Below are 9,606 nucleotides of genomic sequence, written 5' to 3'. Positions count from 1 at the left end.
AATGCTATCTATCTTTTGGAGTAAAAAGTGTAAAAAGTGAAGTCATTTTAGTGACCTTTCTAGGGTGATTTTATACTTTGGAAGGAGATAACTTACGAGAATATTTGTCTTAGTACAGTGGTTTTTTATATAGAAGAGGTCAGATACTTAATGACGTATTTTATATCTGTTAAAAATTGATTCAAACAATTATTAGAATAATTATCCATGTATATACTATGTCAAAAATTGATTCAAAAATCTATTAGGAAAAGATTAATTATGTCAATCATGATGACCTAGTAGTGTATCTTGGGGTGTATGGTAGAGGAGATGGATGACATGAAAGTGAAAATAATTTTCTCTATGTAGTTAAGAAAATAGTGATAATTTGTTAGTGAATCATTTTTTTTAATCCGTTTAAATTAGACGGAATAACGTGGTAAAAGGTGATTTGCTCGTCCCCAACATCTTCGTCAACTCGTCCCTAGGTAAACATAAAGGAGATAAATTATGAATGATTATTAATCATTAGTACAGTGGTTAAGGTATGAGAGAAAATATATTTAAATGTATTGAATTTTAATCTTATGATTTAATATGATAATATCTCATATTTGTTAACCATAGCATCCCTGAAGAATAAATTAGATGGAACAATATTAAAATCTTATGATCTAATATGATAATATCTCATATTTTAATCATAGCATCCCTGAAGAATAAATTAGACGGAACAATGTTCCTTGCCTTGGTCGAATTAATTCTGCAACACTTATGTAGTCTACCACAGTCAGTTGGTGGCGTTCTAGTAAACTTGTGGCCAGATTGCGATAGTTCTCCATTCCTAAAATTGAAAAGATATTTGTCCTAAAATTGAAAAGACTGAAATAAGTACACTCCCGAAAAAATCTAATTTCAATAAAGTATAAAGGTAAGGGCAATATTAGGGACATGAAGATATCTTATCTTGCTTCTAAATTAAAAACATTTGTGCTGGAACTGAAAGAGGACTTGTTAGTGCATTTGATTTTGATTAAAGAGATGCGTTTGCTTCTAAATTAAAGAGATCGTCTCTAAATGAGTTCATCTTACCTTGTATTCAAGAAGAGGAAAGATTAAAGCAAAATAAGATTGAGAGTGACCTCAACCTCTAAAAATGAAACAATGCACCAACTATCATACTTGGTGTGCCAACAAACATATGCTTCTTAATTTGGTTTAACAGAGGTTAATTTAACTTGGATTGCTATACATATTTGATGGATTGATTCTAGTGCAACAACTCACATTAATTGAAACAAAAAGGTGATTGCGCATCTCAGATATCCCTTATAATTCGTCCTCAGGTGATACGAAGGGAGGTAAATCATAAAGTCAAGTTATAATCCGATCGTTAAATTGGCTAAAGAGTGGAAGAGATTGTTTGTTAGATATGATAAATAAATAATAATAAAATAATAAAAATTAATTAAGAAATTTTTTTAAAGAATTTTTTAAAAAATTTTAGAATTTTTTAGAATTTCAACTGAATTTATATGATATTGTTAAGGGGATAATCTATTAGGTTTTAAGTGAGTCTGATTGAAATATTACTTTAGTTGGAAGTTTATTGATTCCATTAATCTAAGGTTATAATTAATTAGCCTAAATAGATATAGCAACCTAAGTTTTCTTTTCTGCATCCTGTAGTAACTGTAATAGAACTAATTATGCTAAAACAGTAATATTTAATTGCACTAATAAACGACGAGTATGCAATAAACTTTAATAACAGCAAAGGGTTAAGAAATTGTGTATCTCCGGTCGAAGCATCGGACGTGCCGACTGTCTTTAGAGAATTGATTGCCGCCCAAGGTGCAAAGGCTCTCCGGCAAAATCCTCCCAAGATCTTACAACCGCTCGCGTCGCTCGTAGGTGCACTCCAAAACGAGCACCGCACTCGGACTCAACCTCAAATCGCAAACCAAGCCTCAGAACTCGGAACAAGGGGAGAGAAGAAGAAGCAGAAGGCAGAAGAAATGCTTTGCTTCGGTGTGATTTCAGAAGGAACAGAGGAAGTGTATTTATACACTTCGAAACAGTGCAGAGGAAGGGGCGCACTTCCTCTTCTCACGCGCGGATGAGTTGTATCGCATCCTCATACGACGCGGAGCGCGCGCGGATGCGTTGTATCGACGTGGAGCGCTGCTTCGAAACCAAACTGGTTTGGTTCAGACTGAACCAAACCAGCAAAAACAGACCGGGCCGCCCGTGAGTGCAAGGCCCACGGGCTGGGGATTTGCACCCCCCCCTTGCGCGCGTTAATCGCGCACGTGACGCCCGGTTTATGGATTTCCGGCTCGAACCCCCCAAATCCACTCGATTTGGGCTTGGCCCGCGCATGCGTGTAGGTCTTCTTATTATTGCTAAGCAAGGATGGAAGGACTTCATATATAAGCCCTTCCAAGCTTCTCCACTTAGCAATGTGGGACTAAAAAACACTACAAAAATTGCTTTGAATTTAAAACAAAACTCAACAATCCCCCACAAATTCAAAGCAATTTTTTAGTCAAAAACAAAGATATGTTCTGAGGCTTGGTTGCAATGAGCTTTCAGTGAAAATACCTTCCGGTTTGAATTTTCACCTAAGTACACCAATCTTATTCACATAGGTTTGAAGAGAACAGAGTCTTGATCTTAAACCTTTTATATGTGAAGATCAATTGGTAACAACTCATCACTGGCGACGGTTGAATCCTTCTGGGTTGGTGCATTACGGCCATGCCACCGAATCTTGTTTCATAAGTGCTAAGGAGAGTTGCCTAGACCCCCCACACTGCGGCCTCACAGTTACACTTACATAAGTGAGTTCTCCAAGGATGTACTGCAAGCATCCTGTCATTAAGACCTTGAACTCATTAAGAGCTCTTAAGCTCATCCTTACTAGCAGTCAAGCATCTATCCAGGGAAGAGACTATGAGATTATATCTCAATTAATTTGATGCTTACGTTTCACCCTTATAGCTTGTTTGTACCACATTGAACCTACTTTTTGGGATCTCCAATCAGATAGGTTGGGTTGCTGCTATAGATGAAACCAGGACAGGCCTCAGTCCCATTCCCTTACTGGATCTTTTGATTTTCTCAAAATCAAGTCCTTTAGTGAGTGGGTCAGCAATATTGTCTTTTGAACTTACAAAGTCCAATGACACCACTCCAAGAGACACTAGCTCACGAATAGACTTTAATCTTATTCGTACATGTCTCTTCTGTTTCTGGTTATACTTGGAGCTTCTAATCTGAGCTATTGTTGTTTGATTGTCACAGTGTACTGAAATAGAAGGTATTGGCTTCATCATCAAGGGAATTTCAGAAAGAAGACCCTTAAGCCAATCAGCTTCAGTTACTGTGGTATCCAAAGCACACAATTCTGTACTTCCAAGCAACTGCACCGCCTCCAAGTGTAAAGACATAACCAGTAACGCCTTTACACTCAGCAGTGTCAGCTATCCAACTGGCATCACTATATCCCTCCAGGACTGCAGGGAATCTCCCATACCACAAGCCCAAGGATATAGTGCCTTTCAGATATCTGAGTACTCTATCTAATGCATCCCAATGCGTTCTGTCCGGACAGCTGGTAAACCTGCTCAATTTCGATATAGCAAAAGAAATATCAGGTCTAGAACAATTAGCTAAATACATTAAACTATCTATTATTTGTGAGTATCTTAATTGAGACACTGCCACACCACTATTATTCTTGTGGAGAGTTTTTGAAGGGTCATATGGTGTGACAACAGATTTAACTTGGCTATAGTCATATTTCTCTAATACTCTCTCAACATAGAGTGATTGAGAAATTGCTATTCCATCAGTTGATCGAGTCAACTTCAGTCCTAAAATCATATCAGCACAACCCATATCCTTCATATCAAACTTACCACTTAAGAGGGCCTTAGTCTCATTAATAATTGAAAGATTAGTTCCAAATAGTAGAATATCATCTACATATAAACATAGGATAATACAATTATCACCTTTCATTTTAGCATACACACATTTATCAGAGTCATTTACTTCAAAGCCAAACGATAGCATAGCTCTATCAAATTTTTCGTACCACTGCTTTGGGGCTTGCTTCAAACCATAAAGAGATTTGACTAACCTACAGACTTTATTCTCATTTCCAGAGACTACATATCCCTCAGGCTGATCCATATATATCTCTTCTTCTAGATCTCCATTTAGGAATGTCGTTTTGACATCCATTTGATGGACCTCAAGATGATATATGGATGCTAATGCAATTAACACTCGGATTGTAGTAATTCTGGTAACAGGAGAATAAGTGTCAAAATAGTCAATCCCTTCTTTCTGTTTGAATCCCTTAGCAACTAGGCGGACTTTGAATTTATCTACTGACCCATCAGGTTGTAGTTTTTTCTTAAACACCTATTTACATCCTATAGTGGTACACCCAGGAGGTAAATCTACCAACTCCCAAGTGGCATTAGAGATAATAGAGTCCATTTCACTTTTAATGGCCTCTTTCCAGTGCTTAGCTTCAGGAGAAGCCATAGCATCTCTATATGTCACAGGGTCACCTTCTATATTATAGGTGATAAAGTCCTGGCCTAAATTCGTAGACACACGTTGCCTCTTGCTCCTTCTCGGTTCTGTACACTCACTAGATTCATCTAGTCTAGAGTGACTTGAGGAAGGTGTACCCACTACGGATAATGGGACCTCTACAGAAGAAGGCTCATTTCTAGTAGGAATACTAGATTGAGGTGTTCTCGTCTTCATAGGAAATATATCCTCAAAAAATGTAGCATCGCGAAGTTCTACAATAGTATTTGCATCTATTCCAGGAATTTCTGATTTAATAATCAGGAACCTATATGCAATGCTATTTTGAGCATAACCCAAGAAGATACCATCTACAGTCTTTGGACCAAGTTTTTTTTCCTTCTGTGTTCAGGTACTAGTACCTTTGCCAGGCACCCCCCACACTTTAAGGTATTTCAAACTTGTCCTTCGACCTTTCCAAAGCTCATATGGGGTTTTATCCCTTGACTTCATTGGGACTCTATTTAGCACATGACATGCAGTGTATAGAGCCTCCCCCCACATAAAGTTGGGTAACCCAGAACTACCTAACATGGAATTAATCATATCTTCAAGGGTTCGATTTTTTTCGTTCTGCTATACCGTTGGATTGAGGACTATATGGAGCAGTTACCTCATGGATTATACCTGTATCTTGACAAAATTTTTGAAACAGGTTCGAGATAAATTCTCCACCCCTATCAGACCTTAACCTCTTAATAGTTTTATCGGTTTGATTCTCAGCTTCAGATTTAAAAATCATAAATTTATCTAAAGCTTCATCCTTGGTTTTTAGCAAATAAACATAACAATAACGAGAGTGGTCATCAATGAAGGTAATGAAATACCTTTTATGGTCTCTCGTTATTACACCGTTAAACTCACAACAGTCAGTATGAATCAATTCTAAAATATCAGAATTTCTATCAACTGATTTGAAAGGTTTACGGGGTTGTTTATATTGCACACAAATTTCACATTTTTTCTTATCATTTATAGCATGCTTAGGGATCATGTCAAGATTCATCATCCTTTTTACGGTATTAAAATTGACATGTCCTAATCTGTCATGCCACATATCATAAGACTCAATGTTATATGGACAACCAATATTAGAAGTTTTATTTAAAGTAGCATTTTCTACATTGAGTTTAAATAAACCTTCATTAAGGTAACCTTTTCCAATAAAGGTTCCTAAATGTAATATTACAACTTTATTACATTTGAAGTTCAACTCATAACCAGCACAAACTAACTTTGATCCGCTAATCAAATTCCGACGGACCGCTGGAACATGATGCACCTCATGCAGTGACAGGACTTTTCCAGAGGTGAACCTCAGATCAACTTGTCCTATCCCAAACACCCTGGCTGCAGAATGGTTCCCCATGGTCACGGAAGTGCCTTCAATTACCTGATAAGTAAGGAAGGCAGAGCGATCAGCACAATAGTGTACATTAGCACCTATATCAACTAACCATTTATTGGGTTGATAGATCAAGTTTAGTTCAGGTTTGAAGGTAACAAACCTATCGCTGGTGTCGTCATTAGCAGCCACGACATTTACTTGTGCCTTGGTGTTGGACGTATTGCTTTGGTTCTTGTCCTTTCGCTTAGGGCAGAATTTGGCATAATGTCCAACCTGTCCACATGCCCAGCAAGGCTTAGGTTTAGTTCCAGTTTTCTTTTGAACCTTTGGGTTGGGTTTCATCTTGTTCTTCATTTTCTGATTTTTGAATTTCTTTTTGTCAGATGAGACTACTACATTTGCCTTTGGAATAAAATCCATAGGCATTCTTGTATCATCATTTTTATGTTGCTTCCGATGTTCTTCTTCGATATTTAAGGCAATCATCAAATCTTCGAGAGAGATTTTACCTCTCCGATGTTTAAGAGTCATGCCAAAATCTTCCCAACTCGGAGGCAATTTTTCGATGATAGACAAGACCTGAAATTTTTCAGGTAATGGCATATCTCCTTCAGCAAGACCATGAATTTGAACTTGGAATTCATGTGTCTGCTCAACCACAGATTTACCTTCAACCATTTTGAAGTTCAGGAATTTTGCCACAGTATACTTTTCTAAACCAGAATCTTCGGAGTTGTATTTTTTATCCAAAGATTTCCACAGCTCTTTAGCTGAAGAGGTTGAGCAGTATACATCAAATAGTGCGTCTGAGAGGGCAGACAGGATTCTCCCATGGCAGAGATAATCCCTTTTCTTAAACCTCTCTAAGGTAGCACTACGGGCAGGTTCCTCTTCATTAGGTGAAGGAGGGTCTGTTTCTATAACGGAGAATAGCCCTAGCGTAGTAAGCCAAAATTTCATTCGTTGTTGCCAACGTCTGAAGTTTTGCCTGTAAAATTTTTCGGGTCGGGCACTAGCCTCATCAGACCCCGTTACCCTATCGTTCATCATGTTTATTGATGCTACAATCAATTCTCTAAAATTGTAGTAACTGTAATAGAACTAATTATGCTAAAACAGTAATATTTAATTGCACTAATAAACGACGAGCATGCAATAAACTTTAATAACAGCAAAGGGTTAAGAAATTGTGTATCTCCGGTCGAAGCGTCGGACGTGCCGACTGTCTTTAGAGAATTGATTGCCGCCCAAGGTGCAAAGGCTCTCCGGCAAAATCCTCCCAAGATCCGACAACCGCTCGCGTCGCTCGTAGGTGCACTCCAAAATGAGCACCGCACTCGGACTCAACCTCAAATCGCAAACCAAGCCTCAGAACTCGGAACAAGGGGAGAGAAGAAGAAGCAGAAGGCAGAAGAAATGCTTTGCTTCTGTGTGATTTCAGAAGGAACAGTGGAAGTGTATTTATACACTTCGAAACAGTGCAGAGGAAGGGACGCACTTCCTCTTCTCACGCGCGGATGAGTTGTATCGCATCCTCATACGACGCGGAGCGCGCGCGGATGCGTTGTATCGACGCGGAGCGCTGCTTCGCTTCCTCACGCAGACCAGAAACGAGACCAAACCAGAAACCAAACTGGTTTGGTTCAGACTGAACCAAACTGGTTTGGTTCAGACTGAACCAAACCAGCAAAAACAGACCGAGCCGCCCGTGAGCGCAAGGCCCACGGGCTGGGGATTTGCACCCCCCCCTGCGCGCGTTAATCGCGCACGTGACGCCCGGTTTATGGATTTCCGGCTCGAACCCCCCAAATCCACTCGATTTGGGCTTGGCCCGCGCATGCGTGTAGGTCTTCTTATTATTGCTAAGCAATGATGGAAGGACTTCATATATAAGCCCTTCCAAGCTTCTCCACTTAGCAATGTGGGACTAAAAAACACTACAAAAATTACTTTGAATTTAAAATAAAACTCAACACATCCCTCATTTCTCCCAATCCTTTCTTCCCCTCTTCATTGCCACCTCTACTCCTCTTGAGACCCTCTCTCGTCACCTTTGCCATCGTCAACGAGATTGATGCCGACCCTCTCCTTAGACGAAGGTCGTTGGGGTTTGAAGTCGGTCTCCACCGCAAACAATGTCGTCTGTTCCCTTAAGATCACCTTCGTCATCGTCTCACGGAGCAACGTCACCACCTCCTCCCTCCCCCGCGCGATAGTTGCTATTGCCCTTTACAATTGTCGGTTGCACCACTGTCACCTGCGAGCGTTGCTGACCATCAGCCAGCCCCACCATGGTGAATTGTTGAACAAGGAACTACAAGCTGATTTGGTAACATATTTCATTAATTTGAGATTATTAAATTATAATTTGATGTTGATTAATTGTTCAATTAATGGTGGTTAGGTTAACAAACTGATGGAATTAAACTTTATTGGAATGAGGAAAGCATGATAAATTAATAGTAAAGTTTAATTGAATTCGATTACTAAATTGATTTGAGAATTAGGTAAGGAAATTGATCAGTAGATTAAGGATAAATTTATTATCTAATTGATTATTGGTCGAATTAATCAATATTTTCTAATCAATTTAGGATTAGGTTTCGTTACTCGATTTATGATAGACCTGGACTATAATTTGGGTTCTATGTTGTAGGATTATGATTCGAGAGGCATTCTAATGTGAAGACATTCAGCACGATCTAAATATCATAAGGGTATTTCTTATCATGATCTCTTAGTATATTGACTTTAGTACATGAGCTATGGATTTGATCAGTAGTTTTATTACCTTGACTCTATTCTTATTTTACTCGAGCTTGATACTTAGTTGTTTGACCTTAGAGTTGATCTACTTGTATATATAGTCTCTTTTTGACATGTATTCTCTCTCTCTCTCTCTCTCTCTCTCTCTCTCTATATATATATATATATATATATATATATATATATATATATATATATATATTTTGTTTATAGTTTATACTTTTGGATATAATCATGTTGTTGTTGTTGTGTTGTTGTTATATAGTGTGACAAAAGGCGATTTGCTTGCCCCAAGTACCTCCGCCAACCTGTCCCTAAGCTACACGGAGGAGGTAAATCACGAGTGATTACTAGCCATTAGTACAAGTGATCAAGGTATGGGGGAAGACATGCTCAAACACGTCGAGTTTTGACCCTAAGATCTCATGTGACAACACCCCATGCCTTAACGATCACACTGTCCCGAGGGGACTCTGTTGTTGTTACTATATAGTGATAACTATATATGTGGATATGATTATTTACATCTGGTTCATCATTACATTGCATATATGATATCGACTATTTCTCTTTTGTGGTTGAGAGAGTCGTCAGCCATATCTTCCCACTCGGCCACTTGAGGGAGTGGTAGTTGGAGTTGCGTGTAGCATGTCATGTCGTGCCCACTTGGCCATTCGGAGTAGTGGTAGTTGGAGTTGTGTGCAGGTTGGGATCTTCCCCTTTTCTTTTGGGGTATGTAACTAGATAGCTCACTCAGCCACTCGAGAGTAGTGGTAGCTGAAGTATCGTACAATTGTCATGTTATGCCCACTCGACCACACAGATGTCATGGTAGCTGGAGTAGTGAGCAGGAGTGACCATGCATATGTTGTGGTGTGTGTTGTATATGCTGGTGCATA

The sequence above is a fragment of the Zingiber officinale genome, chromosome 4B, assembly GCF_018446385.1.
Source record: "Zingiber officinale cultivar Zhangliang chromosome 4B, Zo_v1.1, whole genome shotgun sequence".
In the NCBI taxonomy this organism is placed as follows: Eukaryota; Viridiplantae; Streptophyta; class Magnoliopsida; order Zingiberales; family Zingiberaceae; genus Zingiber; species Zingiber officinale.
Note: the sequence above shows the minus strand (reverse complement) of the source record.